We start from the raw sequence: 23,935 nt of genomic DNA on the forward strand, positions 1-23,935 counted from the left end.
GCTCATTCAGAAACTGCACGAGGCTTTTCCTTCCACTGATGTATTTTGGATATTAAAAGGAAGGATTTGTGGTACAATCTGTGCAACAGCTTCAATTAGTACAAATGTTCCTTGTTTGTGAACTCTGATGGATGTCATAGCAGTGTAAAATGTCCCATATGGATACTCTGCAGTCTAAACTTCACTTTAAGCCTATGAAATTCAATGGGACTTCGTTGCTTAGTAGTTACTTTACCCTCTGGTTAAGAGACAAGGATGCATGTGAATGAAAAACACAGCTTGATTTTGTTATATCCAAAATATATCCAATGGGTTAACCTGTGAGGTGTAAAACTTGAGTAGAAGGCTGAAATCTGGCTCTGGAACAGATGCAGCACAACAGTGAAATAAGAGGTTTTAATAATCACATGAATTTGAAATGAAAGCTGAAGGAAAGAAGCGGCACGAAGCAAAACAATAAAATTTGGGGGATTTGGAGAAGCGAGGTTCTGAAATTCAGTAAGGACTGTGAAGATTAAGGTGGTAGCTCGAATGTTGTGAAATACAATAAGGGATGGAGAACTGATTCTGTACTGTTTACTCATATTGCCTTCATTTTCTTAATGTGCTGGATGAAAGGCATGAAAAAGAAGTATGAAAATAAGACTTAAAAACCAAAGGAATTTAGGGGGAATTAATAAAAACTGTTCCAGAAATTCCTCTGCTCCCCTTGTTTATTGCTGAGAATTTAGAGGTTCCCATGGGACTATGTTACTGCTATCATTTAATACATGATAAGGGACTCCTTGAATTTTAATCTGGGCAAGATCTATTATACAGCTGTCACTCATCTCTATTCCAGTGCCTATTTATAAGGCTGAGTTGCAGCAGAAGTGTGCAGCCAGCCCTTGTCTGGAGTCTCTCCAATCCTGAACTTTCTTCTTGTGTGAGGAGAAATAGTTGTGGAGTTTCTCAGTGATTTATGCTCAGACGCTTTTCATCTGGGAACTCTTGAGAATTGTTTGAGCACTCTCACACCTCTCTGATTCATTTTTCTCTGGGAAGTTATTTCTAGAAGGCCAAATTGCAGGGCAGAGATGTATTAGGAGAAGGGGGGTGTTAGTGGCAAACAGAATAGTAACATTTGTTTCCTGATATAGATGGTGCTTTAACTGTAATTCTTAGCGGTAGACCAATTTTGAATTCTGATGTCTTCTATTCTCTAGAGGATGAGAGATACAGTTCCATAAATCATAGCAAAAATGTGTATCTTTATTGTGTCTTATTTACGTTTTCTCATGTGCTCTAGGACTTCAGTGAACTGAGGCTTTAATTTTTCCAGTTGGGTTTGCATCTCCTATCTACTACATTAGAAGATGACAGACAAGATGTGCTTGTGTGCCAAAAGACTACTTGGTGGTTTGGAGACAAGACAGGCATTTTATTGTTGAAATGTGTTCTCTGGTATGTAGGTCCAGAAAAGAATTTACTAGAAAGAGAAGGTACTTTGTAGTCTGACTAAAAATTATGAAATATGCAGGGCCCTATTGTGTATTGAACTCATCTTGATGGAAAAAGTTCTCGGAGAAGAAATAGACTTCTATAATGTAATTACTTCTGTTTGACCCCAGAGTTGCAAAGCTCGCTGGCTTCATCCTTGTTTAATTTAGTTGTGGGGAATAGATCGTATAGACCTGATACTTGTTTTTATCAAGGCTATTATTCTGATAGAGAATCTTACTGACTCCTTTGTAATGCTGAAATGGAATAAAGGAGCCTCGGTAGAAATGAATGTTAAAGCTTTGGCAGTGCATGTTTCTGCTATACGTTATATTGAAGGTATATATTTTTTTAAGTTCCTTCTATTAGCAATAAAGATTATACACAAGCAATAGTCGAGTGGAAAACTGGACGCACAGATTTTAGACGCAAATGTCTACCACTCTTTGTCAAAACCTGGGGTGCAACAATCTTGTGTTGGCTGTTTTATGAGTTGACATGAATCCTTTGTCACTGTAAGTATTGGCAACTTGTAAAAGCTAATGATTCCCAACTATCAAAATTGAGGTTATAAATAGGAGATTTAAATTGGGATTTAAATTCTAGTCCATGTCCCAGTCATTACTGGCCTGGAGAGTGACACTGCTCTTAGTTACCTAATTAGCACACTTTGGGGATTTTGTCTTGGTGTCAGTTCTCTGGAAAATGCGGGTGCTCAACTAGGTCTTTAAATAGAATATGCACTTGAATATCCTGAAAACCCCGGGATTATCATTAACAGAAATGGCGTAGTTAAAGCACACATTCAAAATTCTACTAAATCTTTACTTTCTTCTCTTCTTTTGACCTCCCAGGAAAACTCATGAAGGGATTCTATACTAATGCTATTGCAGCTGATAATTTAAGAGAATGTCTTTATTTTCTGGGGAGCCTACTACTGACAATATTCGGAATGTATGGGCCCTCTGCTTCAGATCAATAGGTATTTTCTTTTAGTGCTGATTTAGCTCTGACTGGAAAGGAAAGCACTTAACTCAGGCGTGGAGAATTTGTAAGTGTGTATATATGTATTCATGGAGATGGCAGTTAGATGACCCACTTTTCATAATAGTATTGAAATAGTAACATGTTTCAAGTAAATAGCAAATGCCATCCAAATAGTTACCATAGTAATGATAAAAGGAATTTAATTTCAGTCAATCAAATGAATATTGAGTCGATCCAGTTAATTTCCACAAAGGTATTTACACTCAAATCATACCGGTATTTGATGATATTTGAACACAGATTCTTCTACAGTTGGCCAACTTTTTTTTTATTTCTTAAAAGCATTTATTGAAATGCTTTAAAGCATTTTTGTGAAAATACCATTGTTGAACATGGTCCAATTGCATTGTTACTGTGAGACAGTGTTCAATATTTATTAGTTTACTGTATCTTTATGAAGGTGGATAGCCAAGTCAGTGGGAAGCGTCTAAGAATGCTGCTTAGGGAAGACTTATAGCCTGACCTCATTTCTTTGGAGGAAGTGAGTCAATTTGCAGATGAGTCCTCCTTGTATTCTCAAACATTAGAAAACAAGAAGTTTTCGTCTGTCATGTACAGATGAACGGATAAAATCCCAATCGATTTGTTCCAAGATTTCCCTGGAAATTTCCTGTATGATCTTGGTTAGGCTTTTGTTCTTAAGCTTGCATATTCATCTTCCTTGTGAAATATCCTGTTTAGGATAAAGACAGTGACTGCAAGCACAATGTGTTAGAGATGGCAAGGAGATGGATCTACCTTCACCCACCCAAATTGTTCCACTATTACAGCATTTACTAATCTTAAGCATCCAAATTGTAAACCCAGCCAGCATCTATTACCAAGGCTTCACGAAAGAGAAGGATTGAAACGGAGTGGCTGTGTTATGTGTTTATTTCAGAAGAGAAAAAAAAGATGGTGCTTCAAGTATAGTTTTTAACACAATTGGTCCAAAACTCTGGTGCTCTTTTATACTGATTACTCTTCTCCATTTTCTTGATTATGCTGATCCATGTCAAAGGTTGAACTTCATTAGAACCTAAAAATGGTAAGATCCAAGTCTGCAGTCTGGCAGCCAGAGTCTGGTAGTCAATAGACTGTTCACAAAGCTCTTTTTCTCAGCAGTGAATCATGCTCTACATTTTTAAGGGCAAAGGGTCTGTGTTTATGGAATTAACCCAGTCAGCTACAACTGCAGCAATTACAGCCTAAAGTCGAGGTCTTGCATTTTCCAGGTTCTGCTGCAGTGTCCAGTACTGCAGGGTTATGCAAATCAGCAGTGGGGCTCGGCTTGCATTTAGATTAGGCTAGTAAAAAAACAGTAATAAGCATGGAATTCGATACAGTTTGGAGTTTTTGGTTGTTCCCCCCCACCCCGTTTTTTCCCCCCATCTTGTTTTTAATAGAAATGAAGCCTTAGAACAAGAAGCTGTGTTACACTGAAACCCATCTGGCAGCACTGCAGTTCTCTGTTCTGTATTTTCAGATTCCTAAAAGGGCTAAGTCTGTCCTGGTACCAGTCCTTTAGTGGTCTCATATGATGATGAATCCATACCTGCAAAGTTGATGACTACATTTCCTCTGAATTACTTCAGCTCTTAATGTTGCTTATGTTTATAAGCAGTGAGCAACTATTGAGGAGCCTTATCTCGCCTGAAAGACCAGAAATGTAGATCTTAATGAATTATCTTTCTTTGTATTTCATTAACTCCATCAAACTGCAGGATCTTTCTTTGAGAAGCGACAGCTGGAAGGTAGGGCCATTTCAAGGAGTGTCCTTGAAGACACAAGGAATAAAGATATGCTGTTAATCAGGGAAAGGAACAAGCTCTGGGGGTTTTTTCCCCCTTTGAGTTGCACAGGCATTCAAAAAGGCACAGGCTTGCTAAAGTATCACAACATGTTACTGTACTCCTTTAAAAATGGTGAGTTTTGTTAATGGTTGCTACTAATGATAAATATGTATTTCCACTTTAAAAAGGAATGCCATTGCTGCTGCCTTCAGAATGTCCTTGAGTATGTTTTGAGTGTGACTTTAATCAAATGTCATTTTAACTCTAGTCCTATTCTGCAAATCTCTAGTGAAATTCTATTAATTTTCAATTAAACTTCAAGTAAACCAATTAGCATTTTCATTTCTATAGAGCAACAAAGGCAGAATCTGTAATGAGTCTATCCAGTTGTTCACAGAGGAATAAATGGTCTGGATAGATTTCTCCAGTGTATCTTTTTGTGAAACTTTGTCAAGTATATTACCTTTATCACGTTCTCCTCTGCTTTAGGCTCCAAATTGGATTTCTTGCGGTATACAAAACTGTATTGAGCCACTTCTTTCCTTAAGCTGTATTCCAGTGCTCTTTCTCTCTTCATTGCAAATCTCTAATACTGCACTAGTGTGTTTTTACCAAAGTCAAAACGGTGTCTAGCTGAGGCAGGCACTGTAAAACCTTTCTGGTTCTGAGCAACTTCAGGACCTCAGTTTAACAGGGCAGCAGAAAGAATTTTTGCTTTTCATTCTAAATATGTGAATAAAAGTGTCTGAATTATCACAGCTGTAAACAGGCTCCGACCCAGATCATTTTTGTCTCCATCCAGTATTTCATCATCTCTTCCACTTTCTCTTATTGCTACCTCCTCCTCACAGACAGACGTGATCCCTGCTCTGAAGAGCTTCATTATAAAGAATATATAGTCCCTGAGAGGGAATCCTGGAGTTCTTCCAGGGTGGGTATGGTATCATAAACTTTCATCATTACTTCAAGCTTGCAGCGCTCTGTAGTGATCTGCCTTTCCTTTAATGTTGTGTTAATCTAATTGCTGGGTGCTGTGGTCCCCTACCCTCGCTTGTGCCAGCTCCAGTGCTTCTCTGACCCTGCGTAGAGCTGCTGGAGGTCAGAAGGCTTATCAGAAAGCTAATTACTGTTGGTTTTGGTGGGGTTAGTTTTATGACAGGTTAGCTGTTTGAAATGGATCCACTTAAGCCGCCATGGAACTGCAGCTCGAATCAGCATTGCAGCCAAGCTGTAGTTATGCTCGTCTCATCCAGTGTCCTTTAAACTTGAAAGTATGAGAGAGAACTCCCCCTGGCTAGGCTTCATACTGAACATAAACACTCAGCAAACTGAGGTTCCCGCCACAGTTCAGAAAGGACTGTGCTCTCTGATGGGTGCTTAGAGCACCTTGGGTAGTCCCTACTGTGAAATCCTAATGCCAGAGCTAGTTCCACCGACCAAGGAGGATCTCCACAGAGCCCAACCACCTAATTCAAATAGTAGTTATTTCTGATTAGAACAGAAGAGATTCAGCTCAACCAAATAGAAACCAGAGAGCCCTAGGCTTGGAGAATCATGAGCAGCTCTGAGCACTGGCCATGAGTGCAGAAAAGGAGACCATCTCTGTACTACAACACTTTATATGCTGTTGTTGTCTTTGCCAGACCATGGTGCCCAGAGAGCCAGCATTGGTTTGTAAACACCTTCCTTTGCCATTTTCACATTATTTTCCTGGTAATATGAACAAAGTGGGTTTCCTCAGCTGTTGGAAAGGTGTGAGCACACAACACAGGCTTTCGTAATAAAGCTGTTATCTCCAGAAGCTGACACAGAACACGTTTGCCTCTAATTCAGATGCTTCAAGATAGTGGCAGTGTTCAGAAGCAGCTGGTGGCTCAAAACAAATCCCTAATTAACGATCCCCTGCCTGTTTTCCAAAGCATTCATGAGGTGGGAAGGGAAGAAATAATCTTGGGTATCTCTGCTGTGTATCTGTTGCTTTGGTGTGTCAGGCCAACTACAGTGAGGTTTTTGCACCCACTGTTAGATGTAATACCTGACAGGATGTGTACATAATGTGTAAATGAGCCTTAGTTGCCTTAAGAATGCATAAAGGGTTAAGTTACTAGACTTAAATCGGGAAGCCTTGCAGCTGGAGCAGGTTGTAGTGCCTGTGAGGAGCTGCGATGGCAGCTGTGTTGGAGGCTAGTGGCTAGGGCAGCTTTTGCTGAGGGTTAAACCTCCTTCCTGTGAGGACTCGCTGCTTGTCTGTGGGAGCTGAGGAGCCGCTGCCCTGCGTTGATTTTGCTCGGACCGCTGAGGGACAGCGGGTGGCAGCACCTGAACAGGAGAGAGGAAACCCTCAGCCTGAGCCGAGCTTCGCCCCTCGGCTGCCCGTAGCCAGCGGGTCCGAGAGCTGCAGCGGCGGCCGGTGCGGGAAGCCCGAGCCGGCCTCGGCCGGTTCCCACCGGTTCCCTCGCAGCAGCACACAAAATGGCCGCCGCACCTGCCTGAGGCGTCAGCGGGGAGGGAGCACATGGCAGCGCTGCCGGATAGGTCCGGGACCGGGTCTTCACACGAGGTGTCACCGGCGATAGGAGGAGGCAGGAGTGGAGATCCCGGAGGAGATGCCAGAGGAAGGCACAACGGGTGAGCCAGGCCATAACTGAAAGGAATGATATTTTACTGGCACAGTGTTTGGCCTTTCCTCATGACGCCCAGTGCAGACTGGCATAGTTAAGTGGCTGTAACTTATAGAACCTGGACAAATCATGTTAAAATAGAGCAAAGAATGTGTATGTGTGGGCAAGAGGGGATTTTTACAGTATTGTTTTGGTGTTTAAGGAGAGAACAGTGGGGAGGAGAAAATCCAGACTTCCTATTCCTAATAACATACTGAAAGATAAAGTGCAGCGAAGAGGTAATCCAGCCAAGAGGTTAGGTGGATTACCAAGGTGCAGCAATTTGTATCTGTCTTGAGGCTTGAAAAGCAAAATTAGAGAGTAATAAAAACACTTGAGTCTTTCTGATACCCAAGGGAGGAGGATGCGAAGCAGCTTGTGGTAATAACGCGTGGGCTCTGGTGTGGTGGAGAGGTGACTGATTGCTGATGAGCCAACAGTCCCTGTGATGTTCCGCATGCTGTAAGGGAAAATCTTCCTGCTCAGCACCTATGCTCTGGGGCAGGCATCCAGATGGCATGCGAGTGGGCAACATGACAATTACTGAGCTATTCTAGGCAGGTAGTACATGCTGAGCATGATCAAGTTGACTCCATGTCTTGGAGGTTATGTGGGTCTTTCTGATGGCTCTGTTCGTGAGGTAGTGTTTCACTTCTAAGTTATCAATCAGATCACTTTAAAATGTCTTTCTACTGTCATCAAAGCCATTACGTAACCTGATGAATCAAAAGGTAAAACATGTTGAGCTAAAGGTTGAGGTTTTAAGGTGCAGAGCTCTATATTTGAGGTTACTTTTGCCACAAAACTGATTAGTCTGAGTTCAGTGTCTCTGAAGTTAAAGACTCCAGAGTTACACCACTATGAATAAGAACATCCTTTTTGAAGAAAGGAGTTCTATGTAAATCCTTTTCATTTTCTTTTGACCTTTTTTCACTTCTCAGCAAAAAGGTCTATGCAAGCTTATTAATGCTGCAGGTTATAGGATTGATGTTGTGTTTGATGGAAAGCCATTCTTGATTCTAAATTACTTTTGGTCACGTTTCTTTGTATGGTACAGGTTAAGCTCGAAAGAAGTTGGGGTTTTTTTGTGTTTTGCTTTTTTTTCCCCCCTATGATTCCAAAGCACTTAACTCACTTCTGCCTAACAAGTCTTGGTGAAGAACAGAATGCTATATTCTGTGAACCTAAAGAATGAAAAAAAACCCTTAATATGGCTAAGTTTCCCTTATTTCAATAGTAGTAATACATTAGGTGATATTATGCATTGTGGTGTGAGAATATGGAAATTGAGCATGATGTGGGAAAACTAGGACAATCCTAAACTGTTCTTATGCTTACTTCAGGGCTTGGTGCAGGATGCTACGCTTTGGCTGTAGTAACAATTCATGCTCACTTTGTCCTGCTGTAGGCATTGACAGAAGGTGCATCACAGGAGAGGACTGGGCTCTGGGTGGCATTTGCATTTTAGCAGCTGAGCCAACATGCCTTATGTTTTAGATTATCTGTTTAGTGAAGCATTTTAAAATGATGGCCTTGAGCAGAGTAACAGCATTGCAGTGACCTCTGATATTTGGAGCTATTGATAATAATAATTTGGGAGTCACTTTGTGGTCCCCTGATGAAAGTGAATGTGTAATTAGATATTTGAATTAATTATGTTGCACTTGAGTTAACTGAGATGCCAAAAGGCTGAATGAGTCCTCAAGGGACTCATGACAAGTTGGTGGCAGAGCTGAGACTAAAACATAAACGGCAGCTCCCTTAGCCATAGACAAAACTGGTAACTGCTTTTATTCTATTTTTTTTTTTTTTACTTTATTTTTACTTCTCAAGGAGGGGACAAAATACAGGCTAGGCAAAATACCAAGCAGTGAAGAAAGAACAGCTTTGCATGGGCAATATTTGCTTTATGTTGTCCTCAGTGGTGTTTTTATTGCCTGTCTCCCACAGGCTGAGAGGGGATGCTTTACAATGGAAAATGCACCACGCGGACCAAGAACTGAAGAGCCTATAGAGAGCTCCATTTACAGATCCTTCATTGAAGGTAAGTTGTAACCATGCTTCTGTAAATCAATTTAATTTATGTAATCGAGGCAACAAATTAGAGAAAACAACCCAGTGACAAACTATTTTAATTACAGACAATCAGCCAACTAATTGAAGTAGCAATCTATCAACAAAATTTATCTATTTAAAGGTTACATAGAGTAACCATGTTACAACTCACCATGTTAATTACAAGGGTTAAGCTGGTTAAATGTCTTCTTCCGCTTTACAAAGGGGAAAAAAATAAGTGAAGTCTGAACTTTTAAAGCCCTGGTTTTGGAAGTTGGGTAAAGCTAAGTTTGTGTCATGCTTTTGTTGCTGCAGCTGTAGGCAGAAAGTCTTTGAATATTGGGTGAGATCTTAGAACCAGTGAACTCTCTGGAAAGGAATTTTTGTTTGGTTTGTGGTCCTGTAGGAATTCTTGAGACATGAGTTTTAATCAGTTGTGACAAGTGTGTCTTATGTTGATGTACAGTGTTTTTCCCCAGATGTACTTTGAATGCTATTTTCTGAGCAGCAGGAGTCATAGTTTATTATTAAAATTGGTCAGTTATTAATTATTACTATAATCATTTTGAGTAAATAAGCTCGTAATTTGTATTCATGCAGAATTTTTAGTGCTTATCCCTAACACAAGGAGAAGATGAGTGGGAGCAGAGGTAGTTCTGCTTAGCTACAGTTGTTTTTGACATGGTGTGTAATTATGTCTAATTCCATTTAGTACTGTGCAAACGTAGTAAATGAGGCTAAGTATAAGCACGGCTTCCCTTGTACAAGTATCCTGACATTCTGATACAGTTATGGTAACTGGAATGGCAGAGGTAGAGATTTTAGTCTTAGGGGCTTGTGCCCTACTCTACAAGAACATTAAGCCCATTTGCACAATAAAACCAGCATCACTGGTTTAAGTAAGGGTGCAAAAGTGAAGGAAGAACAGCGCTACTTTACCTGTGGACTGCATCTCTCTGTGGGAATGCTAGGGAAGAAACAGCCCTTGCTGCAGTGTGAACAGAAATTGTACCACTGGAAATGCTCCATGTAAACGCTTTACAAAAAGCTGATGGTATAAATAGCAGAGAAGTGAAAAAAGCATGTGAGGACTTGTCCAAGTTCCCAGCACTAGAATTGTTGTTACTTTTACAACACAAACTGAGACAGTACCAAAGACAATGCCAAGTCACAATCACCATGATAAAGCATTTACACACGTGTTCTTTTCTTGAAAAGCAGTATGAAAGAAAGAAGAGATTATGAACTTCAAAGAGCTGCCTGTAGACTAGGAATATTTACGCACGGACCATGTCATTCTTCCTTCACTGAGGGAGAGCAGTTAGGAGGAATTCAGCAGGTAGCTTGGAATAAGTCAGCAGTGAATCAGATAGAAGTGTAAGGGTAGTTCCAGCCTCTTGTTCAGCTCCAGCCTATCTGTGATGTAGGGGCCTTTGGGGTTCTTAAAGAGGAAAAAAGAAGCGTGTGTGTGGTTTTTTGGTTTGGGTTTGTTAGTTTTTGCATGTCTGAGTATTATGCATTCAGAAGGTTGTGGGTGGGATAGTCCATTCTGGATGTTTTATGAGCAAGAAGCAGGTTAAATACATTCACAATACTGTTCTGGTAAGCCGCTTTCCTCATCGCTTCAAAGATACGTGGAATTGTTTTGGGGGAAGGGGTGGAGGTGAACTGGTTTTGTTCACTGATTGAATGTGCTAGAAGGTGTCAGATTTAGGCAAGGTTTTTTCTGTAATTCTGCAAACATTTGTGCAAAGCAGAAACTTATCAAAATACAAGCCCCCAGGGAAATGAAAACCATAGAGAAATATAGCATACTTTAACTTTTTCAATAGAAACAGAATTAGGCCACTGCCCAACACTTTTGCATATGATTTTATGTAAGATTTCTGAGCTAATTTTACTGACCTTATTCAGTATCTCGTTTCATAACCAGTTCCATTGAAGTCAGTAGTAGAGTCTGGGCATTTAAAATCTTTTCTGATCTATTTCTTAGTCTTGAAACATTAACATCATAATTCTCTTTGTGTTTAGTACACACAAATTTGTCATGAAAATATGCTGGACCTTTCGAGTGATTCTTTGCTACGCTGTTCTCCCCGCATTCCACGGCACAATTTGGCTTGTTCTCCTCTTTGTGATAAGATTCATAGTTGGAAACTTTTTGTGGTCTATGTGTTTATTTTACCCTCACTATTTTTGATATGTATCTGCAGAGAGAAATGGGCAATGTGTAGCCATTCAGTAAAGGCTGAATCTTCTTCTAGTAAGAGTTATGCAAACACATTTAACTTGTTTACTGAACAAACATATTCACAAAGCTTTGAGTTACACTGTTGACTTCTACTACAGAGTGGAAATGAACACAGGGCTAAAAGTGGGAGAATGGTAAAAAGGGATTATAGAAGTGCTGTATTTTCTTTAAAGAACAAAGTTATTTTACACTTGGACACAAAACCTTTCTTTCTTGGTAATATATATTTAGAAAGATTTAGGAATACTTCAGCATTTTGGATGCATACTGCAGGATTTCTGAAGCTGTGCACTTTCTGTAGGGGCTTGAATAAATGAAATATTATCTTAGTACAGTAATGGAGGACAATACTTATAAAGCAACTCTTAATCTTTAATGTACTTACTCTGACAACACCCCTGTGAGTTAGAGAACTTCTATGATCCTTTTTTAGGAGTAAAGAATTAAGGAACAAAGAGGCTCAGCCTGAGATTTTCTTTTTAGGCTCTTTGTCTTGATGTGAGTGAGAACTGTGTTACCCAAATGTCTTCTCTGTCTGGATTTAAGTTTGGTAATGGTGCAGTACTAACTGGGGCATCTAAATTCCTTTACTAAATAAAATAATTAGGAAGACCAGTGAGTAAGGAATGTTTTGGGTGAAGTCAGTGAAAGCGAAATGATGTGGTTTTAATACATGGTGTGAGTGAATCCTTTTTGAGGAAGGTAAATAGAGTCTGAACTGGTTTTTAGAGGAACTAACTGAGAGTTAGGGGCATTATATACTATGATGCTTGGGATAGCACACCTTCAAAATCTGAAATCGCTTAGAGTGATTCTTCTAAATGTAGAAAGGGGAAATGGAAAAGTTTTGAAGTCGAAGCATCAGTTTGGGTTGTCATTCTACCGAGCTGTAGCTGGCTTCATGTAGGGGAAACCCCCCAACGCTCCTGTGGTACCCAGACATAGTAAAACCAATCTGTGATCGACTTAGACTACCTGAAGTGTGCTGAGATTTATTGGGCCAGTGGATAAAATTGAGTCTCCATTTATGTGGTTATTCCCTAAAAGCAGAACCTGTGTGGTTTGGGTTGCTGTGCTTCAGACATGGCTTACAAAGCTGCCAGGACACAAGCGTATGCTTCCCTTTGCCCCAGTTGAGCTGGCACCTCTTTAAAACACCTATACAAATAGATGAATTTTTACTCCTACCTTTGTCATATAATTTGATTGTACATTCCTGATGGAGCCCTCATTTCAAGTGTGATTTCTGAAAGCTAATAAACTGTATAACTGGCTTACAGTTTTCATTCTATATGGCTTGAACTTTATGATTTTTCTGACCCAGAAACAAGAAAACTTACAGTAGTGCCTGAAGTCTTAGTGCAGTGTATTACTTCAGAGTCCCAGGAAGACATTTTTTCCCCAGGTCAGCAAATACTTGTAGGTTTTGATAGATATTCTCAATTATGTCTCCAAAAATGAATTATGAGTTGTGAAAGGAACAGAATACATACACTATTAAGTCTTTGGGGGATTCAGCTCTGTAGTTGCAGTGCTCTTTCTGAGAGGAGGAGGTTATAAGAATCAGGGAAAGAAAAAGAGCTTTATTACTTGCACTAGCAGTACTAATGAAAGCTGATGTGGAGAGTGTGTTGTGTGTATTTGTAAGTGTATCCATGTTGACTGAAAATGTTCTGTCAGCATGTCTTTTAGAAAAAACAACTTTTCATCAAAATGTGACTTCTCAAGGGAAATGAGTTCTTGTAAACATGTTTTGGTTTTCCTCAGTGTGAAGAAAAATTTCGTATTTACAGCATACAGACACTATCCCTGCAATAGCATTTTGTGTCATCTTGTATGTATCCACTGAGTGTGGGACTGACTGAGGCACCAGAGCTTGGATTTCTCCTGCAGCCTGTGCCAGGGCTCTACTTCAATGTGTAGATCAAGTCAAATAACTTGGTTTTATTTTTATACTTATTTAGTAGGAAAAATCTAATTGATTTTTTTTAGTTGCTTCGAGATTCACTAAAAAATGTTGTATCTATTGGCTGTTTATGTGTTTATATTGCCCACGATACACTGCATAATTACACATGCAGGTACTAGGTAATAAGTTACAACATGATGATATCTTATGGCTGAGGTTTTTCTCCAAGGGGTTGAGAAGACTAAGCATCAGATTGCCATGCATTTTCTGTCATAATTGGGTGCTTTAAGAAACCTGTATTTTCATGCACGTAACTTTGTGGGTTTTTTTTTTTCTTAGAGATGTCATGGAAAAGGTCTTTTGTAGGTCAGTCAGACTAAATGGGATGGCTTAATTCTTTTTTGCTGGTGAGACTATTTTGTAGATGCATGTCTGTATCTTAAGTAGGCAGTATAATATCCTGGTTAGCAATCACAGAGGTGCCAATACAGAAAGACTCGTCTAATTTTATGGGGCTTTCCTTGACTTTTAGATCAATCTAATGCTGGGAGGGAGGGGAAACCAAGCTGCTTGTGCCTGAGAAAAGGAAAAGGGCTGGTGGTATCAGCTGGTCTTTGTCAGTGGTGACAAGAAAGTTGTCTTCACTGTCATCTGTTTCTTTCTGTCTAATTTGCAGCCCCTTTCTGGGTGCTGAAAACCAGCCTTCTCCTTTACAGCCTGTGGAAAAACCAAACCAACCTGTTCTTTTCCCATTCAGGTTGTATTTCTATTCTGCTACTTTCTTCTGGACTTCTTTCAGTTGTTGTGCATCTTTTACTGTGTCTGTCCAAGACCCAAGCAGTTTTGTAGCCAAATTCTTACTTGTAATGGACAGAGTTGTGTGTCTTTAGCTTTTGTGGTCAGGATCTTCCAATGTGGAAAGTCCTTGATCTGTGAAACTAAGTGAATCAGAGCTTTCAAGAGCCTTTATTCTTTTTAGTAGTTTGGCTATATGTGTCTATGAACATTACTGGTTTTTCTTACAATGCTTTTAATGCTGCAGGAGGAGAAAATAAGATACTGTCCTTCTAAATAAAATGGCAGCAATTGAAGTTACATCATTTGTGGAAGCCACAGTTTGAAGTTGAATTACTATAATGGTTTTAAACCAGCTAGTGTCTTATGCAAAGATAAAGAGAACTTAAATGGAAGTAGAGCAGCACAGTTAAGGAATACAGTTTTAACAGCAAAAGGTGATTTTTATGAGGATTTATTTTACATTCCTAGCACTTATTACACTGCTCAGTAGCGCAGATCATTTTGGCACTTTGCAGTTCCATTAAAGGTGCAGACTTTTGAAAACAAGAGTGTATAGTGTGTGGTAGGCTGCAATTAAAACCTTGGATGTTGAACAGTAAGTGAGATGAGTTGGTTTGGGTCATCAAAAAAAGCGAATGCGCTAAATGTATATTTACTATTTAAAGCTCTATAGTACTTTTTGCTCTATTCACTGATTAGATCGACCAGAGCTGTGTAGCATCATGACTAAGCAAGCAGCCGTTTGGTACTTTAACTAGACTTGTCTAAATGAAGTTATTTCTAGGCTATTCATGGTCCATGGAACAGCTACCTCCTGAGGAGAAAATAAAACACCCGGAGTGTTTCAGACCAGCATCTTTGATACTACATGGCCAGGAAGCCTCATCATAAAATGTTTTACCTAAATCAAGGTGTGGGAAGGAAACACCCAGAGATCAAACCACCACCACAGAATCTTTCTTTGGGAAAATGCACCATGTTTTGGATTGGTTGCCATTGTATTTGTGTTCACAGGGTCACTCTTAGGTTCGACAGGAGCTGCAAGTGCTCTATGTTCAGAAGAGAGTTTGGAAAGGTGTTTGAAATGCAGAGGAGCAACTGCGTCAAACCTGTTACTGTGCTTTGAAACATTTTCAATTGGCTGAAACTTTCCAAAAATCCCCTACCTACAGTAATGAACAGAACTAATAAACTCTTTTGCTCAAGCTTCTGTATGCAGCACCTGAAGTTGAAAGTTGCATGGTAATATGCTTGGAGGCATATTTTGAGAAGTTATACTGACTATGAAAATACAGTAGAGTTTTTAAGCTCTTGGGAGTTCATAAGTTTTCCCCTTCTCTACTCTGGCAGTAGCCATTTACAACTGCCTCTTTTAGCCACAGGAAATCCCTTCATTTGAACTGAAGAGGTATGTGGAATGTATTGCCTCTAAAGGCAACATCTGTGCTGCTTTGTGAATCACCAGCCCAAAAGGGTGCTGTATATGCTAATCAGCTTAACCATGGTCATAGGAAGGAATGCTAATTACTTTCTGCTGGGAGTAGGTGCTCTTTGACACCTAGGGAAGTAAGACTGAGCCCATAAATTACTGAAGACATCTGCAAAGATGTACTGCTCCAGGTTGTCTTTTTCTTTCTGGTTAGCTGCTTGCCTGAGTGTGTTTAGGTTAGAAAAAAGGGGGAAAACCTTCAATTAATCAGAATTGGACTACAATAAGAGCTCAGAAATCACCATACAGTGTTGTTAATCATTAGCAAGATGATGTTGTATGGTGAAGTAATTGCAGTAAACAGCCCAGCTGGGAAAAAGTGCTTCAGATTTTCTTACACTTTGAACTTGTTTCCATCCCTGTGTGTTAATTGCTTCCTTGTTAATTTCTTTCTTTGCCTATGTAAAAGCCTGACCTTTACCACCGAGATAAATACATCATTGTCCTAGGAATTTTTTAGATGGGTGAGAGAACAATGTTGCCTGAAAGACTTGCTAAATCCCTGTGCCTTGTTTGTGTAGTTAATAGTATCCTTTGTATGCCGTGGCTGTTTCAGGTACTGTTTTTTCTGGTCTGTCTCTGTTTCAGGTGAGATCAGTTGGCCCTGGCCACACACTGGGTTAATGGCAGAGCCAGCAAATGACTCCCTGATCCCCTGCGTGTCTGTCTAGAGCTGCTGGAAAAACCCATTTCTTTCAGAAGTCTTTGGGCATAAGCATTTTTCTCTCTCCTTAAACTCAGTCTTCCCTGTGCTTGCCTTCAGTTCAGGATTGCTGGACTTCAAGATGATTAAAAATATGATTTACATATTAATCTTCTCCTCTTCAGTAAGTAAAAAGGCTCTTCAAGGGATTATAAATTTCTGCCTCATTTTACTTGTGCCTCAGTGTATAAGTTGAGGTGAAACCATAATGTTCAGGCTAGATTCTTACACCCCTCTGGAATTTTGATGTAAATGTGATCTACCAGGAGTGAGAAGTTGATACAGTTATTTATTTTATCACTTCCTGCCTGGACATTTTCACCTTGAACCAGATCACTGGATAGAGCTTAAATGAATTCAAAGACAAGCTGTTTCACACCAGCTATGAGGTATGGGTTTATGTGAAGAGCATTGCCAAGGATCCTCCTGATAAGTAGGAATTTGTAGTGGTAGCACAATGGTCTGTGAATATCTTTCTGTGTTATAATTTGAGTTCTTGAAATAGATTTAAGTACTTTGTAAGCCTCTTGATGTTCCCCTACCCAGGGTTTGTATTGCAAATAAAAAATATGGATGCTAGCAAGAAATTCAAGGGACAAAGGTTTAATTCCACATGACATTGTGCATTTTGCTTAAACTATAACTATGCTGGAAGCTGTGTTAGAGATAATTTCTTGCAGCAGGAGGATATGGATATTTTAGCTTTGATGCTGGATGCAGTAGGGTTGTACTTTTACCTGGGTTGCCTGATGGACCCCCCCCAAGGCTGGTAATCTGTTAGCTCCAGCAAAGCGTCACCATAATGTGAACATCCAACAGCTGGTGCTTGAACAACAGCAGTTATGTCTGTGTGGCACTGTGGCGTATCAGAACACCTGAAGTCAGGTATAAGACTTCTTTTGGGGTAGAAGAAATATGCTTTTTCACCACTGTGGTTCAGAATCCTCTTCATGTTCAGTAATAGATGACAATGTAAAACACCGAATCCGCTCATCCTTTATGACCTTGGCAATAGTAAAAGATCCTCACTGTGTGATATTAGAATGTTGAAATATATATTCAATATATCCCATAAATTAATGGGTCTTTGTAGATGTTGAATTTCAGTTTGGGAGTAAAAAAATATAAGAAAAAGTAAATTGTTATTTTGAACCTTAAAATTTGATGGTCCAAGTAAATTTTAAACCCATGTATGCATATGTAACTTGGATCAATAGTTTAGTGAGCCCCTTTGTAATATCCACATGACATAGCCAGTGTGTTTAAGAAATGAATGGTATTGATTCACACAGTAAGTACAATTAAAACAAATGACAGTTCAAATTCTGTTAGGGTCTGTTTGGGCTGTTTAGATTGTGCATCCTCTTGGGTTACAAGGAATAGAAGTATAACTGATTCTTGATGTGTGATGCTCTGTGTATTCGTGTGTGCTGCTAAAAAACAACTAAAACTTTTTGCTTTGAAAAGAAATTGTTCCGGATGGTAAAATGGTTTTAAGAGTGGGGCAAATTATTAATTGCATTTAGAGGTGTTCAAATTTAGATTGCTTTATGTTGAATATTGGTAGCGGCCTTGTGTTAAATATGAGATTGCGTGACTCATCACTAGTGCTGTGAAGGGCAGCCGGAGATCTGGATTTGGTTTCCATCTCTTCTACAGAAATACTGGGTGATGCAGAAGACATTCCCTAAATCTGTTAAAAAATGAGTAACAGTTGCAACAACTCCAAGCTTGAACCAAGAAGGAAACTAACCCATTTCCTTAAGGGCGTTTAGTGAAATCTTTAAGATCTTTCTAGAGTCAGTCCCAAAGGTCACCAAAATTCTTCACTAAGTAATACTTTGAGCCAGTCACTGTTGCCATACAGGCATTTCTTAAATTATAGTCAGATTCTCTCATTGCAAGAGGAGTTCTTCTGGGAGAATTTCATCTTAGTGATCTCTATTTAGAACTTATCTTGAGGTAACACTGGAGAGGTAGATTGCCCTTCACAAATATTATAAGCAATGTAACGAAATAGCATGATATGACTTTAGTAACAAAGTAGACACAATTTCATTAAATTTAAGCATAGAAACAAAATACTTCAGCTTTTGACTAACAGGTTAAAATTGTAAAAGGGCCAATTGTGTGTGGCACAGTGCCTTTTATATGGTAAAACATATTTTGTTGCAGCTACACATCTGTGATTATAAGAAGAAAAACCAAGGTTTAGAGGAGTTATCTGTATCCTTTTATTATGCTACTAATCCATCCAGTTCCTCGTACCTGTCTATCTATTCATCCTGCTCTTATCTCAAGGGCACTTAAGCTTTTGTTGTGATCCATATGGGTAGCCATCAACTCATAAATTATACTAGAAAAATATCCATCAGCCTGCCAGGTCCTCAGCTTCGGGCCTGAACCTGAGGTTTATTTCTTCAGTGAAACAGAACTTCATTAATAATGTTGTTGCTCACTCTGCATGTTGAGATGTGGGGGTTAAAGAGAATTGTTCTTTTAAGTTACAGACACTTACAAGTCACACAACATGACAAGCAGGGGTGTTTTTTTTTGGAGGTGGACATCACTGCTGTAAATATGAAACATGTTCATAGGCTATAAAGAAGTAATTCCAGTTCAGATATAATCTGTGAAGGGCCTATTAGTTTTTTGATTGCTGGGCCTATAGTAGGATTACACAGCAAAGCAGAGAGATGGTATTTGTCAAAAATGACAGAGTTTTTCCAAGAAATCCATACCACAGGAGCTATAGAAGATTCAGCTTAGTTTTCCATTATTGGAAAACTGGATTTATGAAGCATTTAAAGAAGTACTTACATTACAAGATAAGGTTGGGAAGGACAGACCAATAGGCCATACTGAAAGGTGGCTGAAAATGCATCTTTCTTTGGAAAGGGTGACAAAACCTTTCTAAGTAGGCATGCAGATGCTGTATGAGGGAATATTAGCACCCTGTGGGGGTAATCTGCAGCATGGGCTGAGTCTCAAAGATGTTGTGAAGTGTGTCCTGGGCTTTGGGTGGGCTCCCCAGGATGTTGTGTGCTGAGTGTCCCAGTCAGATGTTCCCAGTGTCCTGTGGTGTGAACGTAAAACCTACCAAATTGGACAGGTCTGGGTAATGTAGAATACAAAGAACTCTGGTTGGCAGAGAGAAGGGAAAGCCAAGCAAGCAAACCAATAAATACCTAAAGAAATCCTCCATTAGCTAGGTGGATTATTCTGTAAATTGGGGAGGACAAATGACTACCTAGAAAGGTGGCAGGAGGTTGGTTTTATATCAGTGAGGTCTGGCTTCAGGGGAGTGTTTTGTTTCTGCCACAGTGTCTCCCAGTGTTTCTAGTAAATCATTTAGATCTTATAGAAGCTCCTGTGATGTTTATTTTTGTGGGTCTTTGTCCTGTTTTCAGATGATGCACTTTCAGAATCAGGGAACAAGGTCATTAAATACTGGTTTTTGGCTCAAGGTAGAGTGGAAGATGCTCTGAACTTCAAGAAAATGCACCCCTACACTCCCCACAAAAAACCCCACGCCTGGCAAACTACAGAAATGCATTCAGGTCTCCTTATCCCTTTGAGGAAAATGAGTTTATTAAATCACAGATGAAAGATAGGGAATTGTTGATTTTATCTCTCTCACAGACACGATCCAATTTAGCTGATAGAGAGCTGAACCTGAAGAGAATTCTCTTAAGTTGTTTATTTCCTTCACAAACACACAGTTAGTATGTAATTTGCAAAACGTGTGCTGTGTTATGTCCGTTTTCAAACCTTTTATCTGTCAGGAAGATTATGGAAAAATGTAGAGATAACTTGTTGCATTTTACTCAGTTTCTGGAAGCAACCTGGGCTTTTTGAAGGTCAGCAGTAGCCATGCGTGTCTAATTCCAGAAACTTCAAACAGGTTCTGAATGTGCAAACCCTCCTGGCTTTGCTGGAGATGCTGCATCAAGTATCTGTTAGTAGCTTGCTTGTAGATTTCAACGGAAACCTCCAAACTCATAGAACTTGCCATGGGAGTCCCAAGTACGCTGCTGTTGAGTGCCCTTGGGAGTCCCATGGACAAGAAGAGGACATGATAGTTTAACTGTGTGAATTCAGCAGCTACAAGCATTTCTGTTTCCCTGCTCACTGCACTAGCACAGTGCATTGCACTCACAAGCTGAGATAGGAGGAAATGAGGGGCTTGTCTGGATCCAGCAGGTAACATTAGGTAATGCATTCACATTGAAATTTCACTGTTCACTCCGATAATGCCATTTGAATTTCCCTGTCTGAAATGAGGGCTCTAGAATAGAAACACTCTCCTGTAGCTCATTAGTGTGAGCAGAGTGGATACCTGTTCTGCTTTAGCATATAGTCTGTGGAGTCTTCTCACACTACTTAGAATGTTGTGGGTTCTCTTGAATAATGAATGCTCTGCAACAGAGAGCAAATTGAAGCATAATCGCATGTCAGTTAGAAATGAAACAAAGTGAAATGAAATACAAATGGAAATAGCACTTATTTAAAATGAAAAATAAAAAGGGCTGAAGATCTCCATGAGGATACATTTGATAAAATGTTTCAATTCAGCTTGTTCATCTCCTATAAACACTGGCATGTTCCCTGCATTACAGAACCCCTGACCCCCCTGCATTACAGAAAGCACTGGCAAATACTGCAATCAGATGTGTAAAAGAGCTGGGTTTAATTTTCTGTCAATTATTCAGTTGACTGGATCTGTTGTTTGTAATTTGGTATCTGGGTGTCTACAGATCAGCAATAATTCCAGTTAGATGTTTGCCTGTTCAAGTGAGATGCCTTCACATGGGGAAATTGGACATGGGTTGGATTTTGTTTGGTGTTTCATGTTTGCCATACTTGTGCTTCTCAAAGCTAATACTGTGGTGTAGGGTAGTTTTTGCAATGCTGACAGTGATTTTTTTTGCTTGTATGTGAAGCAAACCATCTGGGATACCCAACACTTACCCTTTCTGTTATTACTGTGTGGTTTTATCTTCTTCAAAGAGTCCAGAAAACTGATTGCTAATGCAGAGTAAATTTAAAGTAGTAAAATAATAGAACTGTGTTGAGTAGTTGGAAGTACCCATCCATCTTTCACACAGCATTCCTTGCAGTGATGGTCTTATGCATCCCAGATTGTTATACTACTGGTGTGTTTGGGGTAATGATCTTGTGGGAAAGGTGGATGGTGTGAATCAAAGTCTGCATGGTAAATCGCACTTTTGGGTCCTTGTGGGATTGAGAACTTGAATCGCAAACCCTTTGTAGCCCAGGTGAACTCTACTAACGTGCATATACAAATCCATGTGCAAAAGCAGCCACATCTTGGCTGGACTTGTGTGTGCTTCTTGAAATGAATATCACAGCCTTCTGACCAGGCTTTTGCTTAGGTATATTTCTGCAGCACCTTATGCTGCTTTTGTACAGAGGAATTTTCAGAGCCTTGAGAATTAAAGCTCCTTGCACTGATTTGATTGATGGTCCTTTTAGCAAGTGCTGTGCTGGTAGTTGTGCATGCAACATGCAAAGTATCACACACATTTTCCAATGGAATGACTCAGTGAAGAAAATCCATACTCTGCTCTAGACAATGTAGACCAAAAGTCAGATAAACAATGAAAAACGACTGGGGTAACCAGGGATTAGCAGCCAGTGCATTATGTTGATTACCCACATTGTCTTCAGCTTAATAAATTCTATTTTGCTGTAAGTTAGTTAAATTGTGTGTGAAAATAGAGAAGGTGGAAATGACAGTGTGCTGTTCCATAAGCAATTAAAAAAGAAAGAAAAGCCCTCTTCAGGAAAAGAAGAAAAGGAGGTTTTGAAGTGTAAAATAAAATCCACAATTCTGTTTTAATGTGGGAAGCTGAAATAGTCTGTCCAGTGCTCATCATTAAACCCATACAAAGCAGTTGATGAAGTACTTTTTAATGCATCATGTGGCACTTGCAATACTGCAACATTGACGTGAGCTATCGAGTAATCACTACAAATGGGCAAGCAGGAAGTAGCAGTAATTAATTCCAAGTCATAGTTTCGGCATCCCATTCACTGGATCCAGAGTAAGATCCTTGAGCCTTGCTATGCTTCAATACATGATCTCTGGCAGATCCTGTTGTAGAATAACTTTCTGTCATAGGTGAATTCCTCCAGAACAGATGTGTCTTGAGTCATAAGAATATCCTTTCATCCAGGAGTTTTTAAAGAGCTGTTTGGAAGGTTCAGTTAATATTTGCCCTTACTTACTGATCTGCTTTGGTTATGCCTTGGCAATTATGGAATTTTCATGACAAGAAAACTGAAACATGCACAGAACATCTAATTGGAACAGCCTGGTTAGGCTGGGGAGAGAAGTCAAAGTAAAGGAAAAAGTACAAGAGAGAACCTTTGCGGTGTAGCCGAGCTGCTTACCTTGTATTCTGTCAATCATTCTATTTCTGTGTTGAAGTTAGGAATTGATACCCAGAACTCCTGAACATCTGGAACTCCATTGGAGCCAATGAGAGGTGGAAGTGCTCAGAAACCTTCGAAAAGTGGGCTGCTATATAGGGAAGTAGTGTCATCTAGTGGTTAAGGAAAAAGACCAGGAAATCAGGACTCCCGGGTTCTGTTCTAAAATGTACCGCCTACTTGCTGGTTGATGACTTTACTTGGAATCTCACTATGCCATTTGTCTGGGGGAAGGGAGGAGGACGATGACAGATGAGCTTTTGACCAAACTGACTTCTCAGTTTTGAAAGAGCAAAAGGCTAAATGTAGATGTGTGTGCCACCATCAGAACTCTCTTTTACCAAGGAGATGTGAAGCAAACTCAGTCCTGTTTCAGGCAACGCAAGGAGAATGCCTCTGGTGTATTTGTATTTGAATGTGACCAGAACTGTTTAGAATTTGGCAGTTTTCTATCTCACAGAGTGCCAAATCCAGGCACAGGGTAAGGAATGTGCTTGTCGGTCTGCTTGTGGATAATGGAGAACAAGTGGGTTTGTGTATATATTCACTAGTAGGTGGCTTAAAAGCATTTTATGGTGGTTCAGTAGTACTTTTGTTCATTGCTAATGAGCGCTTCCAGTGTCAGCAGTTTGAGGAGGACTCCCAGCTGTACCTTTTGTTTCTATCAACTACAATCCAGTATTATCTCCCGCTGCTCTTGGCAGCAAACAAGCTGGGATGAAGGATGCAGTAGTAGAGCTGAATCCCAGAAAGCATGAACATGGTGCAGTTGGGGAAGAGGAATGCTGGAATGGAGTTCTCCTTTCTGCAGTAGCCTTTTATGAGAAAACTCTCATTCTTAGTAGGGCAAACCTGCAGCTTTGTAGTCACTGTGGATCCTTGTGGCATTTTGGATACCTGGCTTTGCAGTGCACACTTGTCCGACTTGTCCTGTCCTGTAGGCCAGTTGGGAATGGATGATGGCAGGACAAGAGCAGCAGAGCATTGTACATAATTTAGAGTTAACAACCTTTCTCCTTGCATTTTAAAGGGTTCCAGTGACCAGTAATGGCACAGCCAAGCCTGCCTGCTGTAAACTGTTGGCACCAAGGAGTGAATTTGGATGAGGTGCCCTCCAGCTAAAACAGTGCAGCAGCCTTAAACCAAAATGACATGGGGTTATTGGTCCCTGTGTTTTTGCATTTGAGGTTGGCTCTTGTCGCTTTTGTGGCACTGGAGTGTGTCACACTCCTTTATCAGAGATGACACGTGTATGGTTTAGGAAAGAGCGACTGATTTCCTATCTGTAAAATAGAAATAGGTATAGAGGGACTAAA

At 39.9% G+C, this 23,935-nt stretch overlaps 1 protein-coding gene across 2 annotated transcripts in view; it reads left to right on the forward strand.

The window, feature by feature from the left end:
* Positions 1–23,935, forward strand: part of LRRTM4 (leucine rich repeat transmembrane neuronal 4) — a 530,617-nt gene that overhangs the window by 88,676 nt on the left and 418,006 nt on the right. For both annotated transcript variants that reach the window (XM_030510093.1, XM_030510092.1), the window contains one exon: positions 8,909–9,002. The gene's annotated coding sequence lies outside the window, so the exon portion shown is untranslated. The remainder of the gene's footprint in view (positions 1–8,908; positions 9,003–23,935) is intronic.

The sequence above is a fragment of the Strigops habroptila genome, chromosome 21, assembly GCF_004027225.2.
Source record: "Strigops habroptila isolate Jane chromosome 21, bStrHab1.2.pri, whole genome shotgun sequence".
NCBI classification, from domain to species: Eukaryota; Metazoa; Chordata; class Aves; order Psittaciformes; family Psittacidae; genus Strigops; species Strigops habroptila.